General features: G+C 47.1%; 1 protein-coding gene across 2 annotated transcripts in view; it reads right to left on the bottom strand.

Annotated features, from left to right (window-relative positions):
- LOC142576570 (uncharacterized) overlaps window positions 1–24,480 on the bottom strand; it is a 121,425-nt gene extending 96,945 nt beyond the window's left edge. For both annotated transcript variants that reach the window (XM_075686748.1, XM_075686747.1), the window contains exon 1: window positions 24,214–24,480. The gene's annotated coding sequence lies outside the window, so the exon portion shown is untranslated. The remainder of the gene's footprint in view (window positions 1–24,213) is intronic.
- Between the last annotated feature and the right edge of the window lie 586 nt (window positions 24,481–25,066).

Consider the following 25,066-nt stretch of genomic DNA (forward strand, 5'->3'; position numbering starts at 1 on the left):
TCCATTCCTCTTGATTTTCGTCTGTCTTCCCACCAGCTCACGTGGTTGAGCAGGAGGGCTGCGCCGGAAAAAGAATGGTGCGCCACACGGGCATTGCCTAAGGTGGTTACAGGGAAGCAATTGTACCGTCGTGAACAACATTATTAAAGGAAACGTACGCATAAGTTAACACACGCGAATGCAAAAAAGGAATTATAACGGGTCGTACACATAAAAAATTGAATGCTAGTATTAAGTTATACTATACTATTCAGCTTTTCAGCAAATGTGGCGCGGTTTATTATGAACACAATGTCTCGTAGAATATTGCAATGACGCATGGCCATAAATACCTATGAGTGATTCAAAACATGAGTACGTGCGAACTGTGCTTGAACTATAAAAGGGCAGCCTAAGCGTGGAAAATGGGCTGTGTAGACATTGTATAAGAAGCTGTGAATGACGAGAGATTTCTATAAAACGTGTGGAAGTCAGATAGCAGTGCCAGCTGTCTTCGTTTCTAAAGTGATGGGAGGTTCAGCGATGCTATCATATCAGTGATGCTGGAATGACGTCAGTAGCTTCTTGTTATAAAACGTGCAGCTTTATTGGGAATGTTCTCTAGTTTAATAATTCAATACATTTGATGGGGGCTCCAAATGAACCAGGCCTATTCTGTGTTAGAGTGAACGAGAGACGCGTATGCCTTGAGCGGAAGATTTAGCTCGGGCCAAACTCCGAAGCGGCCTATTCAACAGTGTGAAAAACGGAAAAAAGCTTTTCTGAGATAACTCCTGGACCGATTATAATGAAATTTGTGGCATTTGAGTTAAAAAAGTTTATTTGTAGTGACTGTTGGAAGCGGAATTTCCAGGAAGCGGAATTTCAAGAATTTTCAAAAATTACAAAGTTTGAGAAAGATAGAAGCCCGAAGTTTACAAATTAATAATTCTGCATCAAGAACAGATATAACGGTTCTGTAAACGGCATCCATTAGATCATTAAAAGCAGACAAATTCGATATGTCATTTTTATCTTACGTGAATTTGTTATGTTGCGTACAAGAGTTCTGCAAATGCTGTATTTGCATATTGCCAAATTTTTTTACATTCATGTGTAACATATCCGTTTGTCTGCTTTAGATGAACCTATTAGGCACAATTCACAGAATTGTGGTATAATTTTTCATTCCTGTGTCAGTGTTGTAAATTTGATAGTATCGTTTTTTGAAGATTTTCTATTTTTGCCAATATTTTATAAAACATTGACGACCTAAATAGAACATTAGAGACCAACAGTCACTAGACTTTAGATTTTTCTTTCAAATGCAACAAACCTTGTCAAATTTGGTGTAGTGATTGCCGAGAAAGACGAATTGTCCTTTCACATGTATTTAGATAGGATCACCCATGCCAAAGCTTCCTCATAAGCTTGGTTTTTTTGTTAGCTTCATGTAAATGACGTCTGATTAATGCAAGTGTTTCGGATGCTTTCGGAGCTATTGCGTCAATGCAGGTTCTCCACGTCAGGTGAGCGGAAAGTTGAACGCCAAAATGTTTTAATGAAGAAACGTGCTGAATGGGGATTCTGTTATTCAATTAAAGAGTGCGTGGTAGTTATTAGCTGTCGTAAAATGTATAAATTTTGCTTTTAGAAGCGGTAAGAATCCATTGCCATTGGTCACACCAAGTGGCAAGGCTGTAAATGTCTCTTACTTTGCAAGGCAGTCCATTCGTCGAGGTCAGTAATTTGTGTATAAGTCAAACAGCCACCGGCAAGTGAGTGAGTAGTTGATAAGTTTTTACGTAATTTTTTAAGGCATCAAAGAATGAATAAACCTTTATTTGAAACAGTGACTTGTCACTCTAGGTGGGAGGGTCCCTTATCCCAGGAACCCTCTGGCTTGGATCGCCCGCCTGGCCCGGACGACCAGTTCGCGCTGGTCGACCAGGGGCAGCTTGGCGATCGCAGCCTCTCACGTTTCAGTGAGGAGGTTTGGGTCTGCGCCTGCTGCTGCTGGTTTTGTCGTTGCGATGCTCGCTCCGGTATTCTTGCATTGCAGCAGAAGGTGTGGCAGGGTGTGTAGCACGTTGCCATCTGGAGAAGTGTACTTGTATAGAGTCGGTAGGAAAACTGGAATAAGATGCCGTTGGTGAAGGTTTGCTTTCAGTTAAGTTCAGTTTAAATTTATTACCTTAAAGTCCTCCACAGGGGCCTTACATACGGGGTGGGTTTTTATCCGATAAGAAAAAACATCGTGACGAATAATCAGTTGACAAAATGGTCGGTTACAATTTCTGTAAACGAAGATGGACAAGTGGTAGTGGCGATGTTGGTGGGAAAGCCGTTCCAGTCTGTGGCGGTACGGACGAAAAAGGAGGCAGTGAAGGTGGTTCTCCGAGCACGTGGGCGCGCTACTTGAAGTGGGTGGCTGGTGCGGTGAGATATGCGTGTTGCTGCTGAGATGTAAGGTTTGTGATTAGGGGAAGAAAAGAACAACTTGTGGTATGGGGAAAGACTGGAAATGCGACGTCTACATGAAAGGATTGACAAGCCGGATTCTGATTTCAGAGATGAGCACTGACGTCATATGAGTATGAGGTATGAATGAATCTAACAGCACAATTTTGAACTGATTCCAATTCGTCGGTGAGATATGCTTGATGCGGGTTCCAGATGGCTGACGCGTATTCTAGTTTCGGGCTGACAAGTGACATATATGCTAGCAATTTTACGTCTGATGGGACCTTCCGTAGATTCCGTTTTAGCAAACCTAAGGTTTTGGTAGATGCGGAGATAATGCTAGTAACGCATGCGCGCCAAGAGAAATCATGACATAGGGTTACACCTAGATATTTGTAGGATTGTAGTGGTTCTAATGGCGTGTTTTTAATTGTATATGGGAAGAAGAAAGGGTTGCAACGGCGCGAGATAGACACGAATTTACATTTGCAGGCGTTAAGGGTCCTTAACGAATTGCTTCACATTCTAAGGCACTGTTAAGATAATTTTGGAGAGCAGTATGGTATGGTGGAGTCTCGAACTGCAAGCATATGACATCACCTTACTTTACAACTCCCCCCGAAAATACTCTAACGCCGGCTTTCTTTCTCATGCTCCCATGAAGCCGGCATTACGCAGATGACCAGGACGAGGTCGTCCTTTAGGAAGAATAAGCACAGACAAGCTTCCTAGGTACAGTCAGCGTACACGGAGCTAAGAAAATTTACTGAGTACTTTAAAGGTAAGACCGACTTTGTCCCGAGGACACTTAGGCGCAGATTTGCAACCACCTCCTCGTTGTACCATGGCTACTGCGGTCAGACGTTCTGCACGCCCTGCATTACTATACTACAAAGGGCAACCTGAATTTTCTCGCACGCTCTCGAGGAAAGAGCGTGGAGAACATTTGTTGGAAGTTAGCGCTGTGTCCGCGTCTTGCCACTGTCTTTCGCCCCTTTTTGTGCGCTAAAAAACCTCAGTTGTTGAATACCAACACGCCCTAACCTACACTCTTTTAAGAAACAGAAGTACTACTGCCATCGCCTCACCTCTGATGTCCATACCTACCTGAATAATTACCGCGACTGCCAGCGATGCATTGAAATACGAATACGGCCAGCGGGATTGCTACACCGTTTTCAGTCTCCTTATCGACCGTCCCAGTAGATAGGAATGGACTTTTGAGGGCCCTTCCCGACGTAAACATCCGGAAACAAATGAATCGTTGCGGCCACCTACTTTCTTACTCGCTACGCAGAAACAAAAGCCCTGCCGAGAGGTAGTGCGGCTGAAGTGTCGAACATTATTTGTCGGAACATTCTCCCACAACATGGCGCCTCGGAAGTCCTTATCACTGATCGTGGAACGGCTTTCTCAGCGGAGCATATGGAAGATATCCTTTAGTACAGCCAGGCAAGCCACAGGAGGACAATCGCCTACAACGCACAGATCATAGTGACAAAGGCAGGTGTGTCCGCATTATGGTCAGTTATATTCATTATTCATTATGGTCATATGGTCAGATGAATGGCCCAACACAGCGGCTGAACAAGACCCTCGCGGACATATTGGCAATGCACGTCGGCGTTGAGCACAAGACGGTGGATACCGTACATCTGGGCGTAACTTTCGCCTACAACACGGCAAGCCAATGAAAAAAAATTACCGACGATTACGTTACTTCCTAATGCGAAATTTGAGCGCAGCAAATAAGCTGTTTCACCTTTTCGATAGATTGAGGCAAAGAAATCGAGCAACACATGTATGCGCTATCACAGAATTTTTTTTTATTTTTCACACGTATTCCTTTAACAAAGACTCCACTAGGTAAGCTTCTGCTTCGGCGGCAGGCACCTCTGGATTCTGACGGCGACGGCGCTGGGCCTCTGCTCTGGCAGCTCGTTTAGCAGCAGCAGCAGCAGCAGACGGAGGACTTCCATCGGTCGTCTCGCTCATGGCTCAGAAAGAACTGGCAGATAATTTCGCAGTGGCGAACGGCAGCGGCAATTTCGGCTCGGGCGGTGCACATATACAGATCCGCCGCCACCGATCTGGCTCTCTGATTGCCACCGCACAGGGCGAACGGCAGCGGCAATTTCGGCTCGGGCGGTGCACATATACAGATCCGCCGCCACCGATCTGGCTCTCTGATTGCCACCGCACAGGGGTTGCATTGGAGGAGGGGCGAAGAAAGGAATTAAGTTCGAGCCGGCGCTTTGACAACCGGAGACTCGCAGGAAGAGGGGGGAGGGGGGCGGCGTGTACACCCAGCGGCAAACGATGGGGGCAGAAGCGCGCGCAGCAAGCGGACAACACGATAAAGGGAGGAGGGAAGAGATAGCAGCGACTGACTGATGCCGCTGACGCCGATAGTGAGTCAACCCCAGCTGCGGAGTTGGTTTCAGGGACAACGCCGCCGATGCCGACACAAACAATATGATACCCTCGCTTCCGCAGCGCTAAGAACCAGGTCTAGCCGTGCGAAGGTGGTCACGTATTCGTCGACGTGCCGGGGCCTACGTGAAATAACCGGCGCGTCGGCAACTGAAGAGCACCCTATCCGCCACACAAGAACAGGGGGGGGACCCTTTCCTCCTCTTTCTGCATGGCGGCGACGGTGTTCTATGCAGTCACGTTATCTTGACTCTCTAGCGGCGTCAGCGGCATCCAGCGGTATCAGTCGGTCGCTGCTAGCGCTGGGGGGATGAAAGGGGGGCGGAGCTGGTTACGAGGCCGACGACAACGCCGACGACGACGCGAAACCCAGGAACGGACGCCAAAGAGCTGCGCTCTAAAACGCAGATGACGCCCTTTATGTTAGTTAAGGGAGAAGCCAGCGCCTGCGTACAGCGCGGCCGCGTGGACCCTATCTTGAATACCATCGGCACTGAGGCGAGATTGCACCGAGTGTTGAGAGCTTCGTGTGCGGCGAGTTCTAGTTGTTTAGTTGCCCTGAAGCGAAAGTCAGAACCAAGGTCGATTCGGTCGCTGCTGCAGCCGCACTTGCTCACTCGTGCGTTTTGAAAGCTGGTATGCGTGGTTATCGAGTGAGAGGTGTACATGTTTGCTTGTGCGCACATGATACCACGTTTGTTAATCTGCTTAGTAAGCAAATGTTTGCAAGTGTATACGGCCGATAAATACTGCTATACTTAATTCGTATAGCCGTGTACTCATTTGCTATCTCAATCGATGCTTTACCTTTCCGCCGAAACTTGCGACAGTCCTTTTGTCAACTATGTCTTGGTTTCATTTGCTCTGTAATAATGTTGTAGCATCAGGGCGATACTTTTAGGAGGCTGAATTGAACCGCATATTTTATTTTTTCTCTGGTGATCGCTTTTCACCCACTAGCTTTAACGTTATCTCTCGGCGTCGGACGCACCTGCATGTATCAGAAGGTACTCGAATCTTATCGACAGGTCTGTCTGTTGTCTCTTGCCACCGAAACTATTATAATCTGATTGTACGTGGTACGCGAATGGTGCGGTATATTTTGGAAGGCACGCAGGCACCAGCGATTACACTGGAACCTTCGTCTAGCCATGCATAAAAGCTGATGCTCTTCACCCGCTAATCAGATTTAAAATCGCCGACTTTGAGCGCTTTTGTCATTGGGGATGAGCATTAGTGTTTTTTCTGTGTGCACAAGATCGCGCAATAAACAGTTAAATATTTAACTCACAGTTTCGACACTCTGTAGATCTTCTCTGTCACTACAACGTCACAACGTTTGTACTTCTCTGTTAGTAACTGAACATGACGTCTCCCTGTTTGCACTTACGTGATTGATGTCCTGCGTTCGGTCTAATGAGAACGTGTTAAGAGGAAATGTGGAAGATATCATGTGTATATTTATGTATTGGTTGCAAATGTAGAATGCTCAGCAAATAAAACCCTCACTGAAGTCTCAAGATACCAAGCTGATGCAATTAGGTTGGCAAACTTTGTGACCCATGGCGGCCGGCGAAAAAGCGCCAGCCGCCATGCGGTCAAAGTATTTTGCTTCAATTGCTAGCAGTCCGGCTTTCAGGCTAGTCTTAGGCTTCTACAAATGACTTTGGAAAGGTTGGAAAGTGCGCTATTCGTAGATTTTACAGCTTCCGAGCAATATTGCACTTGGTAACTGTTGTCCATGATGACTAGGCCTATATAAAAGCGCTGAGCTAGTATTACTGACAGCGTGCCGTAAGGTCGTCTTCACTTTTTTAAATTTTATTTTTATTTAGAAATTACTGCAGGCTTTGTAGTGGCCCTTGCAGGACGGGCAGATGTACAGGAAAAAACAACAACAAGGAAATGCAAGAGTAGGTGAGTAGCGAAACAGAAATAACAAGAACGAATTACAATGGAATGATTGCAGGAAAGTGAGAAAATGACAATTTCAGAAACGCTACAACAGAACAAGAGAAAAAAGAAGCAAACAACATTTTTCAACTGTCGCATTTTCAGCTGTCAATTTATTCAATGCTTTCAGCGTTAATAAGAAGCGATATGGGAAAGTTATTCCATTCGGTTATTATGCGAGGAAACAAAAACTATTTAAAGGTGTTGGTCCTGGCAAAATACGGGCTTAATGAATCGGCAAGTCGGTGCCTTGTTAATCGCCCTATAAGTGGTTGTATGTATTGCTGAGGATTAGGAGATAGCTGATTATTCTGAAGCAGATAGAGGAACTTAATCCTTTGAATGTTCCTTCGCAACTTTAGTGTTTGTATATTGTCACGTGGTGGTGACGTTGAAGAACACAGTAGCAATACTGCGAAAGACAAAACTAACTTTTATTGGGCGAACCTGTGCTCACAAAAACAGGCTACACTTATACCACAACGATAGCGGCGAACACGGTCGGCGATCGTTGAAAATCTGACCAGCGGGTCAAGCGCGCCGGCTTTTATAGATCACTCGTCGAATGTTCCAGAGTAATCGCTGGGACCCGGATGCGTTCCACAAAGTTCTACATTATTCGTGTCGAGCACACATGCGATCAGATTATACAAGGTTCGGTCAGTCACAGCGGATAGAAGCATCGATAACATTCCAGAAACTTCCGATACATGCAGGCGCGTCCTGTGCTGTGCAATAACATTTGTTAGGTGGTAAAACGTGTCGCCCGATAAAGATAATCAAGTACACGTGTCAATACCCCTTCTTAAAAAGCATCGACCCGATGCTGCGCACTAACGAAAGTAATAAAGAAGCACTCGTAGCAAAGAAAACAACAAAACAAGGAAAGTTCGTCAGCGTCCGTAAAAGGGTTTAAGCCGCACCACGTGGACCATTTCAGATCGTGCGCGGCGCCGCTGTGAATGCGAAATGCCGTCTGGCACGACCTCATAGTCCAGTGCGCCAATACCTCGAATGACCTTGTAGAGTCCCAAATAGCGTTGCAATAGTTTTTCACTCAGTCCTCGTCGGCGAATCGGGGTCCATACCCAAACACGGTCTCCGGGTTGGTATTCGACGAAGCGTCGTCGGAAGTTGTAGTGTCGGCTGTCGGTACGTTGCTGGTTCTTGATCCGTAGGCGGGCGAGCTGTCGGGCTTTTTCGGCGCGCTAGAGATAGGTAGCGACGTCAAGATTTTCCTCGTCAGTGACGTGCGGCAGCATGGCGTCGAGTGCCGTCATCGGGTTCCTGCCGTAAACCAACATGAACGGCATGATCTGCGTTGTTTATTGCACCGCTATGTTGTAAGCGAAGGTTACATAAGGCAAGACCGCGTCCCACGTCTTGTGCTCAACGTCGATGTACATTGCTAGCATGTCGGCGAGGATCTTGTTCAGGCGCTCCGTGAGACCATTCGTTTGCGGATGGTAGGCAGTTGTCCTCCAGTGGCTTGTCTGGCTATATTGCAGAATGGCTTGGGTGAGCTCTGCTGTAAAAGCCATTCCTCCGTGGGTGATGATGACTTCTGGGGCACCATGTCGCAGCAGGATGTTCTCGACGAAAAATTTCGCCACTTCGGCTGTGCTGCCTTTTGGTAGAGCTTTAGTTTCAGCGAAGCGGGTCAGATAGTCCGTCGCCACGACGATCCACTTATTCCCGGATGTTGACGTCGGGAACGGCCCCAACAAGTCCATCCCAATCTGCTGGAATGGTCGACGAGGAGGTTCGATCGGCTGTAGTAACCCTGCTGGCCTTGTCGGTGGTGTCTTGCGTCGTTGACCGTCTCCACATGTCTTGACGTAACGGGCGACGTCGGCGGTCAGACTCGGCCAGTAATTCCTTACCTGTATCCTCGACAGCGCCCTGGAGAATCCGAGGTGCCCAGCGGTTGGATCGTCGTGTAGGGCGTGCAGTACTTCTGGACGCAGCGCTGACGGTACAACAAGAAGGTAGCTGGCGCGGTGTGGTGAGAAGCTCTTCACAAACAGGTTGTTTTGTAGCGTGAACGAAGACAACTCGTGCAAATGCCCCAGGGACAACGTCGGTGTTCCCTTCCAAATACTTGACGAGGCATTTTAGCTCCGGGTCTGCTCGCTGCCGTTTAGTGAAGTCTTCCGCGCTTATTATTCCAAGGATGGCGTCGTCGTCCTCATCGTCTTGCGGCGTGGGATCGATGGGGGCGCGTGATAAGCAGTCGGCTTTTCATACAAGAGCTGCATAATGACATTGGCGAGCATAATGTTTGGGTGCCACCTGTTATTAGCGCTGACATGTTCCTATAGCTTGATCCATTCGTCAACGTCCTGTCCCTCCAGGCGAGAGAACACACCAGGGTCGCGATGTTGGGCAACCATGACGATTGGAGCAGTCGGACCAGCCGAAGCCGTTGCAGAGGCGGGCTCGTCACCGGGAGGCATGGTGACAAGCTCGATGTGCCGGCCACTCCGGAGTTCCGTGGCGAGGACGGGGATCGCTGACGTCTACCAGAATGTTACGTGTAGAAAGACACAGACGAAAGAGGCTATTTACAGGCTATTTACACTGGACTGAAGCCAGAGCTCCAGGCTGACATTCCCTCGCGCCAAGGGCACAGACCCCTTCGTCGCCGTTCTCGCGGCGGCTCGTCCCTTGAGTATCGCTCGATGACACCGTAATAGTATTATGAGACTACTCACTGGGCCACTGCTTGCGCCAGCGTCCAAGGCTCTCCGTGCGCAGTTGCACGGGGGTCGGTATAGGCCAGTTGGAAACGTTTCATGCCCTGGTGATGGCTGCAGAATTTTCGCACACCACTTTTTATGCCCCCTTTGGCTACGCTTACCTTATTTCAAGAGAATGTTTGTCTATGCCTCACCCTTTAGCATGAATGTCCTATGCGTGCTAACAATTATTTCAATAGTGCTCTCCTACTTTCTTTGCTTGGGTTTTGCTTTCTTTATATTGCAGCATTAAGAAGAGGGGCTCCTGGGGTCACTTTTATTTGTGCTACTCTTGAGATTCCTTTGCATATCCTTTTGGGGGGGGAGGTGCTGCTTTAGCACATCGCAGCAATAGCATTGGTGTTAGCACTTCGCCAACAAACAGGCCTTTTATTAGGGGAAGAGAGGTAAAGTGGTAACAAAGTAGAGATAAGGGCCAACCTAAATTTGGGGGTGACATATGGGGACGGGCTAACCTAACCATGGGGGTGATGTGCGGCTGGGCCAAGCTTAATTGGGGGTGATATATGGATGGACTAACAGTGGGTGGGTGATTGGTGGGTGATTTGCGATGGGCCATCCTAAATTTGAGGTGATCGAGGGGTGGGCTAGCGTTAGTTTGGGGCGGATATGGGGGTGGGCCAAACTCGATTTGCACTTGGTATTGGAGTGGGCCAAACTAAATTTGGTTGTGTTGTGGAGGTGGGCAAATCTGCATTTGGGGGTCATATGGGGTTGGTGCTACCTAAATGTGGGGGCAATCTCGGGGTCGGCCAATCTGAATTTGGGGGCGATGTGGGGGTAGATCAACCTAAATTTTGCGGTGCGTCGACTCGAAATTTGGAGGACGATTTATGGAAATTCGTGCGTGGATCAACTTGAAAATTAGGGGTGGCCCAGTTGAAATTTGGGATTGGGCCAATTTGAAATTTAAGGCTGGGCGAAAAGAAAATCGGGCGTGGACTACTTCAAATTTGAGGGTGGGCCTACTTAATGTTTGGGGTGGGCCAAATGAAATTTGGGGGCCTGTTTACGAATAGTAAGAGAACACCAGTGGTGTTTCTGCACATTTTCATCATCGCAAAGTACGTATATTAATAATTGTTACCCAATACCCCTCAAGGTGGGCTTCCCTTGAGCCTTCCCAGCCCACTGAGCTAATATTGTCACAGGAGTGCTCTCATCGTGACGACTGCGACGTTCAATGTGCAGATCCGCAAGAACAAATCGCAGACCGAGTTGACCATTTCCACACCAATGTTATCGCTAACACTACTCGCTGGTGCTAGACGCAACACAAGCTTACAACGATAGTAATTCAACTTCCAATCGCAGGCTAGTCGACACGTTCTCAGTGCACAATTTCGTCAGTCATCTGGATAGGAACCTTGCTGGATGTTTTACTGTTATGTTTCGTCGTTTTTCACGAAAGCCTTCTCCCGCAAAGAGAATACATTTTTGAGATTGACGAGGCAAGCTAGTATATAACTCATACGAAGCAAATGTATAAAGGATTATAGTGATTTTTCAAAATATATGTATAAGTAAATAAGATTTCAGATGGTATTGTTTCGACAGGCATGACAACGATTTCTTCCCTCCTGTGACAGTGCTTTGACCGAAAACCTATTCATTTTGCTCGAACGTGTTGCCCCATACTACATGTGCTGAATGTACAAAAGTACGGTACGTGGTCACAGCTTCAAAGCCAGCCTATTTTCTGTACTGTTGTTGATATTGTAGTAATGTGGAGTTTTCCTCTTCATAAGAGCACAAAAAGAAACATAGATATTACAGATAGTACCTAAGCGCAAAGTACATTGGAAGATCTGAAACCAGCAATTATTTTTAATTTGCGGGTTGGTCTTCTCCACTGTTAGATCGCTGTCCAATCACTTCAACGAATTTTGTTCGTGTGCAACTGCAGCAAAAAGAAAGATACTACCAATTCATTGCCAGGACCTTTGTGACCTCCACACACACAAGAAGGAAACAAGATAATGGCACTATCAGTTTAGAAACTGATATTGTTTTGCTGATTTCAGTGTAGCGTAATGTCTGCGAACGGAGTATTTTCTTGGTATCAGTCCAGTATTAGCAGTGAGAAGCAGTTCGGTCTACCATCCCCATGAGGGCATACTAGCCATTGTAGCGCTTTACTCTAGGACAAGTGTTAAAACTTGGTGTGCTTTGTCCTTTCCGCACGTCGTCCATCCATTCTGTTATGGTGACTATCAACGTTGTGCCCGTCAGGCCTCCCCCTCATTTTAGCTTCACCATCGCCAGAGAGGACAGAGAAAGGAAGCTTTCTTCACAATCAGCCCCAGCGGGATTCCACCACTCGTAACTGCTGCAATTTGCATTCAGTGGATGGGCATGCTAACTACATCCTTAGTTTCACAATGGGTAGAGCGCGCAGAAAAAGTAGAGCTTTGGTCGCTCTCACTACCACGAACCCATGTCAATGCAGATATAAGTACGTGCAGGGGCTGGGCATGCTAACTTCTGCGCTACCACAGCCGCCGCCACCTCAGATTTTCTATGCATACCTGCTTCTTGTTTTCATCGCAGACGCATGCACGACGAACGCGGATAAGTAATTGAATTGGATTGGGAAAACGTTTATTGAGCCAGCAGTAAAGCGCGAAGGCGCGCTTCGGACGTGGCCTACGTCGTCATCGTGGCGGGTGCTCTGCGAGGATCCCCGCTCGCCGTTGCCGGCTCGCAGCCGGTCATCGAGGCGCCTAGCCAGCGCCTCGATGACCTGCTGGACGGCCTGGAGTTGGTTTTCGTGGTCGTCGCTCCCCGTTGCTTCTTCAAGCTGCGGCGGTATACATCCTGAGTTAGCTTCGCTTGGATGTTTGGAGCAATCACATAGCATGTGCTGGAATGTGGCCGTCTCCCTGAAGCTCGGTGTGCACGTGTCATGGGGGTGCGATTCTGGGTTTATAGTAAGCAATAGCGCCGGCTTGGAAGCGTTCTTGTTTTTAGTTGCCTGAACAGCACGGCTTGCGACCTGCTCAGCCCTTTGCAGGGTGGCGGGAGAAGTCTGCGGGCCAGCCGAAAGCCTTGTTCAGTTCGTTATAGCTGGTCATCCGGTCTGTCGCGCCGTTGCCTTGGGCGCGGTCGGTTAGCCCTCGCGCTCGGGCGTGCGCCGTTTCGTTACGATTGGCATGCTTCTCCGACGTTGGTCCTGCGTGCGCGGGAAACCACTTAAGTCGAATCTTCTTGTCGCGGTCTGCCTGTCGGAGCAGGACGCGTGCCGCCGTTGGGGCAATTCTTCTTTTGGCGTAGTTCCTCACCGCCTGTCAGGAGTCGCTGAGTATCATGTGGCATTCTCGGTCTACGATGGCCAGGGCGATGGCTATTTCTTCTGCTTCCTCCACTTGCTTGCTCGATGTGCTGGCGGTCGCCCGCACGTTTCCTCCGGAGTCGACCACCGCGATAGCGAAGCCGTTGCCGCCGACATATTCAGCTGCATCAACGTATGCGGCGCCGGTGTCTTCCACGCGCAGGTCCGTCAGTGCCTTCGCTCTAGCGCGTCTTCTGGCTTCGTTGAATTCTGGGTGCACGTTCCTCGGCAAAGGGTCAACCCCCACGTTCCCTCGTACGTGGTCATGGACGGGGCATTTTGGCCCCTGCTGTTCGTGATAACCGATGCCTAGACTGCACAGGATCTTTCTGCCGGCCTTTGTTGATGACAGCCTTTGCAACTGAGCGGCTCTTTGCGCTTCGGCGATCTCGTCAAGCGTACTGTGTATGCCCAGCTGGAGGAGACGTTTCGTGTTGGTAGTTTCGGGTAGCCCGAGGGGTGTCTTGTAAGCTCTCCGGATTAGGATGTCCAGCTTGTTCTTTTCGCTTTTCACCCACTTGTAGAAGGCTGCCACATACACTATGTGGCAGACTACGGAGGATTGTATAAGTCTGATGAAGTTTTCCTCCTTCATGACTCCATTCTTGGCGATAACGCGCTTCAGCAGTCTGGTGGCGTTGGCCGCCTTACCCATGATGGAAATGACGGTGTCTCCGTTCCTGCCGAGCGCTTCGATCGTCATGCCCAGGACACGGATCTGCTGACCGTCGGTATTGTGTTACCATCCCTGGTGCGGATCTTGATCCTTTCGTGTTTCCTTTGCTTCTTGAATCTGTGCGTTTTGATCGGTTGTTAAAGCAGGAGCTCCGACTTCCTGGGGAGCAACGGAGTCCCGTATCTTCCATGCTTTCTTCGATCGTGTCGACGGCCGTCTGTAGTGTGGATTTTATGCGGGCATCACTGCCCCTGTCCACCCACAGCGTAATGTCGTCCGCGTATATCGTGTGCTTCAGTCCTTCAAGCTGGCATAGCCTTTTGGCAAATTGAATCATAACAAGGTTAAATAGCATGGGGGAGATAACGGAGCGTTGGGGAGTGCCCTGGCTCCCTAGTGTCTTCTCGTCCGTCTTCAGGTCGCCGGCTCTGAGCTACGTCGTTCTGCCGGTGAGGAAGTATTTGAAATATTCGTACGACCTCTCGCCTAGGTTTAGATGGTATGCCTGCCCGACGATGGCAGAGTGCGTCACTTTGTCGAACGCACTTTCTAGGTCGAGCCCGAGGACGGCTTTGGTGTCCCTGGTTTCGCCGTGGAGGACCTGATGTTTGATAAGTAAAAAATCTCAGTGCCCTCCCACTCTGTGAAGAAAGATGACCAGCAAAGCTGTGTATGTGGGCCCCTTAATGGCGAACTGCGCCTGCGCCGTATGTCGGCCCCACATTGCACTGTCTTGGGGATCGGCCCATGTACGGGGAGTGCTTAATGCCTGCTTCACCTCCGCCGCAGGTCGGCCTGGCATGGTGTTACATTCGGGATCAGCCCACGTATGGGGAGAGCTGAGCGCTTGCTTCACCTCCCCTGCGGGTCAGGCCGGTGTTACGCTATCTTCGGGATTTTGCTCTACGCGCGGACGCCATAGTGGGGAAAGTAGTCCTTAAGAGGAACCTTTAGCTCGAGATCTGGTGGTCCTATCTAAATACATGTAAAAGGAGAATTCATTTTTCTCCACAACCACTGCATCAAATTTTACAAGGTTTGTTGCACTTAAAAGGAAAACTTAAAATCTAGTGACTGTTGCTTTAGAATTTTTTATTTAGGTGATCATTTGTTTATTCAAAATTGCAAATATAGAAAATTTTTAGGAAACGAAACCATCAAGTTTACAACTCTGTGTTTCGGCAACGAAAACTGATACCACAATTTTGTACATTGCATCTAACAGCACATCTAAAGCGGACAAAATTGATATATTACGCATGAATCTAAAATAATTTAATAATGTGGAAATACAACTTTTCCACAACCCTTGTTCCCTACGTAACGACTTCACGTAAGATATAAATCGGGATATTGGATTTGTCCGCTTTGAATTGTCTACAGGATGCTGTTTACAGAACCGCGATATCAGTTCTTGATGCGGAGTTATTAATTTGTAAACTTCTTGCTTCTGTATTTTTCGCACTTTAGAAATTTTGAAGATCTTTTACCAGAATTCAAGCCCTAAATAGAAGTTCCGCTTCCAATAGTCAGTAGAATTTAGCTTTCTCTCCCGAATCCACCAAATTTCATTAAAATCGGCCTAGGGGTTATCTCAGAAAAGCGTTTCGGCGTTTTACATCTATTTGAATAGGCCACGTTGGAGTTGGGCCCGAGTTAAAGCTTACTCTTAACGACTTTCTTGTGAAAAAAGTCATAAAAGAATAAAAAAGAAACGCCTCAGCCGTCAATATCGCCGCCTCAGATTTCGTCTTGATGGCACCGCCACCATCGGCACGGCTCCGTGAGCAGCTACCAAGCTGTTCATTTTCGTTATCTTCCTTCCTTCGGCGACAGCGCATTGTGTTGATGCCAGCGACGCGCTAAATCTGCACCGTCATTCCGTCCTGCATCGCTTCTGCGACCAAGCAAGCTTTCGGTGGCACACGTTCACTGCCATATTGACACTAAAACATTAAAATGCTTGCCTTCGAGAAAGCAGCATGAATAAAAATGGAACGGGACTATCTGGCCGTGGGGAACATGTTCACGGGGCCATACTATTGATGACAGCATCACAAAAGGCTAGACGTGGTCAGGTTGACTTTACAGGTTTGGAAGGAATGACTGGCGGCCTAGTTGCTTCATATCGCATAAAGAACAGCGCTTAAAGTTAGCGCAGTTTGTGTGTGGTTCCTCCTTTGTGTCCCGTCGTGAAGTGCTGTTCTTTCTGGGATTTTACAGATTTTCTTTTTCTGTGTCAGTTACGTCTTCCAAGAGTGTTTACTTGGAAAATTTTTGTTCGCATGGCTCTTACAGAGGCATGTTTAGTCGAAATTTTTTCGCTTGGCTGCATAATCTCGAGGACGGGCTCCAAACTGCTCAGTTTCTTTAGCGACGTAAGAACAATTACTGAAAATTTATTTAACGTAGCTTTCTTAATTACGCAAACAACTTCTCAACTTACTCCGCATCTAGACGTTACCAATCTGAACACTCGAATGATAAAATGATGTTAACATTGTTTGTATCGTTTAATAGTTTTGTTGTGTGCAGTTAAAAGCAGCCGGCATATCGATGGCGCGGTAGACTTCTTATAAAGTAAGTGTGAAAGCTTGGATAGGTTATCATGGCACAAATAAACTTCATGAGCTGAAGTACATGGCCCAACCTTGCACGTCTGTCTTTACAACCGATTCTCCTACATTATACAAGAAGCACCTCAGCGCTACGGCACATCGCACAAGGTGTGCGAGAACATTGTGCGCGCTCCCGATTAGGTTTCTGAGCGTTGGTAGCATCAGGCTCGGTTTCCTGGCATCATAAGGTATAAAAAGAGCTTCCTGGAGGAAAGCGTTGGGTACATCTTCAGTACTTTGTAACATATGGATCAACACGGATATGTACGTTAGAACGAAAAGTACTGAAATATTAAGGTGAGGGTTTTGCTGGATGTATTTTAGCTGTCTAATGATAAGACCTAAAGAAAGAAATACTGTGATTTTGTGACAATTAATGATGACATGAAAGAAATATGAGCTCCGACACAGCACCCGCAGTGGAACTGGCCCCTGCACTACAGGGCTACATTGAACCACTATATGCTGGTTTGATAAATACTAGTAATTGGAAAGTGGTTCGCTCTTGAATTTCCTGTATGTCGGCGCCGCTGTGCAGTATTGTGGGCCCTTTTTAAACCACTATGTTTCAGCTAATATTGAAAGCAACTGTATTCTCTTTTTTATGGGGGGGGGGGGGCTTTTTTTAGCGTCTAACCACAGTTTCAAAGTTATCAGCTCAAGAAGCGCCTGCATGTGTTTCTAATATCCAGTATGTTGTCACAGATTCAATAGCGAAAGAGCGTTATTTTATCCGATTGCGCGCGTGAAGCGAATACTAACGTACATTCTCCATCACATTTGACGACCCGAGATTGCGCTGCAATGTACGAGCATTCCAATCTGACGAACCGACGCCTTGGTCCGTAGATCGGAATCAAAGGAAGCACTTTGCGCGCAGCCATCGTTAAGTTTGAATGTTATTTTCTTTTCCAGCGCAAGCTCATCTTATAATTTCTAACATTCGTGACTGACTCTTTTGGAAGTGTTTTGTTCTTGACATTACTACAACGTGAGAGTATAGAGGTGCTCCATCTTCATTGAGTGAATACTGAAAACGGACTAGGCCTTTTATTGCGTCTGCGTTTACACATTTACCGCACCAATTTATTTTTCATTTTTAATTTAGGGGGCTGTAAAGCCCAGCAACCTTTTATTAACAGGATGTTTTAATAACACACAAAATTTAAATGCTTATTAGTCGGCTGTCACCTAATGGTAAGGAATTTCAATAAAGATATACTTATGATAATTAAAAGCCTATCCGTTTGACAACGTTTCATCTGAGTTACCATTTGCAAGGTGATACAGACTTGCAAGTGGTTCGTATCAGGGACCCCCGACATATGTCCAACCGCCAAACAAAGGGTTATTCCGAATGTTTCATTTCAGCAAGGCGTGTTACCCTCCTACTTTTATTCCCGTTCGCAAACACACATAAGACGAAAGTGCTGCGTGAAGACCGTCGTTAGTCCAAGCCAACGAGCTACCGTAACTCACCTTGCCCCATATCGCTGTCATTTAGGCTTAGATAAGAAATATATATATATATTTCAAATCGACGCATCACGAATCCAAAAAGAGCTGCCCGCGACCAGCCCAGCAAGGTTTCTTTCATTTCGTACTTCGTCGTAGCGGCTAATAGTAGCTCACAAAGCAGAGCACTGAGTGTGGTTATGTCAGAGAAGGTGTTCTATATACTGTCTCGTCACCCACCGAAAATTGCCGGCGGTTCTACTGGCCATTCCTAGAAAATTGTATATGTGACACCCAGCCATTTGCAACACAGCAACTTTGTTCTGCGATCGGTGAGTCCAGGTGAGAGAAAGGGTGGTTATAGAGGTAAAGACACGCTATTTTCTGCAGTAACTTAGGAATGCATGAATGGATGCCTTCATTTATTGAGAAAAAATAGGAGCAAGCATCAGTGGAAGCACGCCTCAGAAGATTGGGAAAGAAGCGGGGGACAAAGAGGAAAAGCTGGGGCCCGGGTGACAGGCGAAGTCGCAGCTTAGGGGCGAGAGAATATAAGCAAGAGTTGGCGAAACCAGTTGAATTCCAATGTATAGATGTCTGATGTGCCGAGTAGATGATTGGAGTCACCGCCTAGTATCCGTCTTTTGCGGCAGTATAAGCTGCCGCCGTTCTTTGTAACAAACCTTTACTGAAAACCAATCTTCGCAATCACTTATTCATCAGCCATGCTTAGCCACGTATTCCTAGTGAAAGGGTCTCTGGATTACAACTACGCTGTTCCGACAAGTTACGACCATAACGACAGGCTTGCGGTTAAGGATGCCATATTCGTGACTCTTACTATACTACTACTATACTGCACGAATACTATAAACATGGGTTTACCGCACATGTTAGTGAACATGCAGACATTTTAGAACCGCGTTTTTCGTCTTACATACGCTCAACGCAAGCACCATTGCAGCGTGTTGCGGTGGGCGCCCCTTCAAGACAGAGACGCGAACGTAAACATAAGAACGCGTTAGAAGACAGGGTCTTGGGCCTCATGCCAAACATATCCAAGCCAACAATATGTTAACAATCATGCCGTCGTTTCTATGCAAAGAGCTTATGTATTTAAACTTCTGGAGTGACAGTCCAATCCGCCACCTACGGGAGCGCGTGAAGCCGCCGGGGGCCACATTCATAAAGGAAATGGAGCGCGGCCGCAGTACGCGTGGCTACAGTATACGCGCGACGCAACCTGTGCTTGCGGTTCTGCGATGAAAAAATAAAATGAAACTCCTTTAGGAATTATATCAGTCCGCTATTGTGTGTCGCTGTTGTCAAAAATAAGATGTCACGGTGGTGGGTGCCTTGTGTTCTGTGTACAATATGTTGCGAGAACTGAAAAACAGTCGTTTCCTGTTTTCTTCATTGAGTAACCTGCCGCGTGCATCGGCGCTGTGATGCCCTTTCGTCGATACGTGGTGCCGGCCCGTATTTACACAACGACTTGACCTCGAAATATAATATTCTTATGCCATTTCTTTAAAAAATCACTATAAACGCTCATTTACACTATTTGTGTAAATGAGCGTTTTTGGTTTAAACCTAGACAACAATAAAAAAATAATCATTGGTAGGTCTCATTTTTGTCCGGCATTTCAGTTCTAGCTGAAGAGAGTCGGTGAAAGCAAATTTACAATAAAGCTAAGGCGACCGACAATCTGCAGGCAGCCGCAAGCCTACATGCGCTCCAATGAGAATAACCTGGCAAAGCTAAGACCATGTGTCAGCTGGCTGATCAAGCAATCTTTACTTTTCTTTCGTTTCTGCATCCGTTCTGCCTGCGTCTGCGGCAAAAACGTGAAGTGGGAAGGCAGATAAACAGATATTGGTAGAGGCAGATGGTAGCGTAATGGTTAGCGTGCCCATCTCCCAAATGCAAGATGATGCACTTGGGAGATGGGCCCGAATCCCGGTGGTATGTTTGTGAAGACAGCTTTCTGAGCTCTCTGGTGACTGCGAAGCTCAGAATGAGGCGGAATCCTGACGACAACGGTCGCCGTCAACGTAACAGAATAAGCGGGCGTGTAAGGTAACACCTAAAGCCGTAAGCACATTCAGAGGAAATACACTACGCTCTTGTCGACAAAAGAAAAGAAAGAAAAACGTGATGAGTAACGAGCGGTGTTGTTGAGCGAGGATGTAGACGGATAATGTCACCATAGACAGGACCACGCTCCAATCCCGGTCCTCAGCAGAAACATACATCGACAGCGTGTCAACTAGCGTGTAATTGATGCTTCATTAAGGTCATTGCGTGTTTGTGTTGTGTCTAGCAGGAGCGAGTAGTGTAAGAGATGACGCTGGAGAGAAGGCGGTGAGCGAAGTCCGCGGAAAGTAATTGAGTATAGCCATATTGAACGTCGACGCCATGTTAAATAAAGCCTGCGACTTCAGTTGCTGTGCCACCAGAAAGGCTTGAGTGGTAGCATACCCCTGGTCGTATGTGGTAACCACAGCGAAAAACACACACTTTGCGGAAGAAATAGAGGAAAGGGACGTAGTGAGTTCGCCGCCCTTTTCGAGCTCTGGCATAGCTTGAAAAATGAATGTGACGAAGTATAACGCACAAAATAGTATATGTCAACCCTAAAGAATCAGCGTGGTCATATTTGCGCGACACGCCATGGTGACCTGCCACCAGGACATCATGAAGTTGCAGCGATGAGAGTTTTCCTTGGGTACTTGAGGATAAAAACGAGCACATCAGAGACGTCCGAGGGACATTTCTAGGGTACAAGAGCACATCGCCCCTCCCCGCCCAAAAAATAAATCACGAATATAAGCTTACGAATAGGGACATCATAAGATCGAGCACTACGGCGCTTGTTGATCTTGTTTAGGATGACGTCAGCATTTATTTCAGCGTTTATTTCTGAGAAAATGAGTTGAAGTTCCGTTTATTTGCATCACAATGGCATGCATAATCAGGCAAACATTGACAGCACTTCATTAGAGAGTGCCTGTCTACTCTGTGGAGATTACGTATGACAATGACAACTAACACACAAAGCTTTGCTTACATGGATTCGCAAATACAAGGGATCCGCATAATTTTTTTACTCTCAATTTAAATGCATAAGAATGGCGCTCATTAACGCAATATTTCCATTGAAGGTGAGCAAAAGCGGCTGTCGTATCCACAGTAGAATTGATTTAAATGGCTTTTATCCCATGGGCATTACATCGTTGCCAACTTCCATGGGATTGGAGTCGTCAAAATGGGATACAGTTGACAGGGAAATCAGGAGGTTGATGAACGGCAAGAAGGCAGAAGCTTGCACAAGACCTCAGGGATATAAAATGACTTTTTGAGCAGCTTGGTCAAGGGGCCACGCAATGGTTTCCACGTCTATTAAAGTCCTCCAAAATATGAACAGAGGCCGACAAAAATGCGGGCATCTTGGGAAAGGTGAAACCGGTGGAAATTTCAGGACAGCATTAGCCTAAATATAAAAGATGACTTAAAAATAACAAACCGTAACGTCGAAAAGGGTGGCCAAATTCTGGCACAAATAAATTGGCTGTTGAAGCAGTTCAGCTGAAACGCTATGGTGCGAAATAAGGCGAGAATGTCGGCAAGTCTTGAACAAAGGTCAAGTAGGTCCGGTGGCCGACGCCAGCGCTCGGCAGCTGTCAAGCGACTGCACGTATTAGCAAGATGCCTGGTCGTCAGTAGTTACAGTATGATTCGGGTCTGAAATATTGGACGCGCACTGCATCACATTGAATACAGTGCATTCTACGGTGTCATTCTTCGACAGATGGTACCGATTCTGGCGCAATCAGGATGGGAACAAGTTGTCTCACGTGCCGGCTGTCACCTTCCTGCTACTGCCAACATTCCTTCCCCTCCGTAGTTGCTTAGCTTTTATTGGGTTCGGCTGCTAATCACGAGGTCTCGGGATCAAATCCCAATCACGGCAGCCGTATTTCAATGGGTGCGAAATGCGAAAACCCGCGTACTTAGGGTTAGGTGCACGTTTAATAATCCCAAGTGGTCTAAATTATTCCCCAATCTTCCACTATGGCGTGCCTCATAATGAAATCGTGGTTTCGGCAAGTAAAACCTCATAATGTGTTATGTAACATTCGTTAAGGATGTCCTGGGCAGTCGCACAACTCTTGAATACAACTAAGCGTCAGGAGTTGTGCGCGAGGTCTTTGAGTATGTGGATAGCCTTTATGGCGTTCGATAGCAGCTAGTGTACATTGCGGCTATATAATAAAGGCGGGACCGCAAAATGGTAGAGAATGTGGAGAACATACAAATCCCGCATATATTACTGCACAATAATTTTAAATAGCGTTCTTGCTTCACGCACGTGGATAACCGCCATTGGAGAATACTTTGGAAACTAACTGCAAGTACTGTATATGTCGTACCCAAGGGTGTACCTGGCCTGGTGGCCAGTATATGTGACGTAATATTGCGAGCAGTTTCGGCCATAGCATGCTAACGGATGACGACACAGACTGAAGTGACCAGCGCAAGAGTGTACAGGGGACACTAAAGACGCCACAAGCACAAGCGCCCAGTTGGAAGTTTGCGCTTATCCTTGTCGCCTCTTTTGTCCCGTGTCCACTCTTGCGCTAGTCACTTTAACATGGAATACCAACTAGCCGGTCTCACACCCTGCGATGACACAGGGACAGTTTGCTCAACTCTTGTGTCGTGACTTTTGTGTCACAGTGAAAAACCAACACATCCATGTATATGTCTTAATACTTAAGCACATATAGATTTGCAGCTGCGGCGGTAGCCCATGAGTGCTCATTGCAGAGTCGCAACGAAATTATTGGGGGCACCTTAACGAAAGCGATAGGTCAAAATCAAAATCCGTCCACGACGGCGTCTCTAGTAGACGCTGTGCGATGTTCGGACGTTAACAATGTGCCGACTGAAGAAAGGCTGCCTCGAAGTGCTTGTGCCGGTTAGGCCATAGAGAAAGAAATTTCAACAAGAGCGGACACTCCCATAGAGCCCAGCGGCCGAATTGACTGTAGCCCACCAAGCGGATGCTCTTGACTCCTTCCGGTTTCGGTTTTGGGTGCGCGCGTTTTGAACACCAGTTGGTACACGCCGCGCCGGCTCCGCTGCTTGGCGCGGCATTCATTTTTTTTTTCGCTTCTGCTGAACCTCGCGTGGCCTTGGCGCGGAATCGTTTCATTATTAAGTAGAAATGATTGCGATTGACCTTTACAAGACTGCGCCGAATCTGTCAGGTGCAATTTCATAAAGAAAACGAAAGACGTCTTCTGAGATGATGAAATGTTTATTTTGCTCTATATAAATGCTCGTTCCGGGCTTCTGCATTCATCCAAAGTTGTGGCATCAGGTAAGCAGCAGTCGTTGCTGTACGATGCTCCACCGGATGCCATCAGCTGAAAGAAAGCAAATTACAAGCATTTATCATTTCGGTATATTGACCTAACAGGAGTATTGCGTGTAGAGGCGAAACGTGCGTAAGTGGTGAATGAGCGGCGTTACAGATAAATTCACTTTTACGTATATTTCGCAGCAAAGACTCCTCCAATACAATGCCATAAAATCTGAACATCCGATTTTCAAGCACCCCTCCTTTCCCGGGCATTATTTCCTGCACTTTAATTGCACAAATACGTGGGTGACATCGTGTTTCCAAAACAACTTGGCCTCAGTCGACACGATGGTACGCCAAGTAAACAATGGTGGCTACAACACAGGCTCAGCCAGACCATGTTACACGCTCACAGAATGCCTTCTTATCGCACTCAAGTCAGACTCGTGGGTGCAGAGCCTGTTTTCAGTCGCTCAGAATACATAGATGTTATGTTCTTGAGCTCCTCCGTGTTATCTTTTACGCGACCTGCCGGCGCATGCAACACTCCCGTGTTATCACTCTCGGCAATCGCTCGTCGCGTTTTCGAGAAGCGTGAGTACCGAGATAAGGTATATGTTGTTGCAGGGCTATGAAATGCGTCACAAACTTGTCCCACTAAAATTCAGTACACGCAAAACTAACTCGCTATGGCTGGCTTGCTTTTTTGCTAACAGCTTCACAACCCCAGGCGCGGCGAGCAAGCCTCAATATATCCCAAAAAGTTACCAAATAAATTACAATACTTTTTCGGGTCAGAGAATGCGTCACGAACTTCTACCAGTAAGATTCAGTACACGCGAAACTAACTGCGGCACACAGCCTAGCTGCTTTTCGCTAACTGCGCCACTACGCCGAGCACGGCCACTGTGCTTGAAAAGTAGCCCAAAAAGCAGTGAAATTAGTTAGAATAATGCCTTGGGTGAGAGAAAGCGCCAAAATTTGTCGCGGTAAGATTCAGTGCACGCGAAACTGCGTCACACGGCCAAGGTGCTTTTCCTCAGAAAGCCAGGTGCGGCGAGCGTGCCCAAAAACTACCGAAATAGGTTATAATTATGCTTGGGCTCATAGAAAGCGTCGCAAACATCTCCCAGTACGAGTAATTTGGCGTCGCAGACTGTCAAACAAAATTCCTCACCTTGCTGTAGTCCAGTAGTGCAGCGGTGCCGTGTCGAAATGCAGACGGAACACAAGAGAACGCCGGGAGCCCAAAAAGCGGGCTACATCCAAAAGAGACGGGTCGCCGAGCACGCGAGCTTCACATGCGCAGCCGGCCTCGCTCACTCCTGCGGCTTGTCTGGCGCATGACGTATGCACGCGCGTCTGGCGTGCCGCTAGCTTGTTGCTAGGCAACGCAACAAAAAGTTGCAAAGTATAAGTTCATTTACACGCAAAACTTTTTCACTTTTAGTGGGAAGCAATAAAAAAATAAAACGATGTCTGGATGTTTATTTCACATCTTTTTTTTCTGATGCTCGCGTCAACATACGGATGGTGTTGAAACTAGGCGTGACGTGTTTCCTGTTGCCAGTTTTTCAAGTGTGTCCCCTCTTGTTGACTTTCTTTCTCCATGGTTAGGCTAGCTTCTTTACTCCGTAGAATGAAAAAAAAAAGAAAAAGAAAAGGAAAAAAGAACAATAAAGAAAGAACCGCACCAAAAGCCTAGAATCAACCATTGCTCGTCGCGACTAAACGCTCTTGGGATGACGAGTAATTTCCAGGCGACGAACAAATGCGCTTTATCAAGAACACTGATAACGCCGGCGGGACAAGCATTGTGGCGAAATTCAATGCGCTGCGGTAGCTTTTATTATTTTTTTTAATTTTTGTTTGGTTGACGTCATCATGCGTCACCGCGGGAAGTTTGAAAAGTTTAAGGTCAGTACGCCACGTAGTGTCACTCACGTGAGCTAAACCCCTTGTGTCCAGAAAAGCTGGATACGAGCCTCACGTGAAAAAAAGCACGTAAACGAACGAGCTTTGCTGGCAGA

This window comes from Dermacentor variabilis, chromosome 3 (genome assembly GCF_050947875.1).
Source record: "Dermacentor variabilis isolate Ectoservices chromosome 3, ASM5094787v1, whole genome shotgun sequence".
NCBI classification, from domain to species: Eukaryota; Metazoa; Arthropoda; class Arachnida; order Ixodida; family Ixodidae; genus Dermacentor; species Dermacentor variabilis.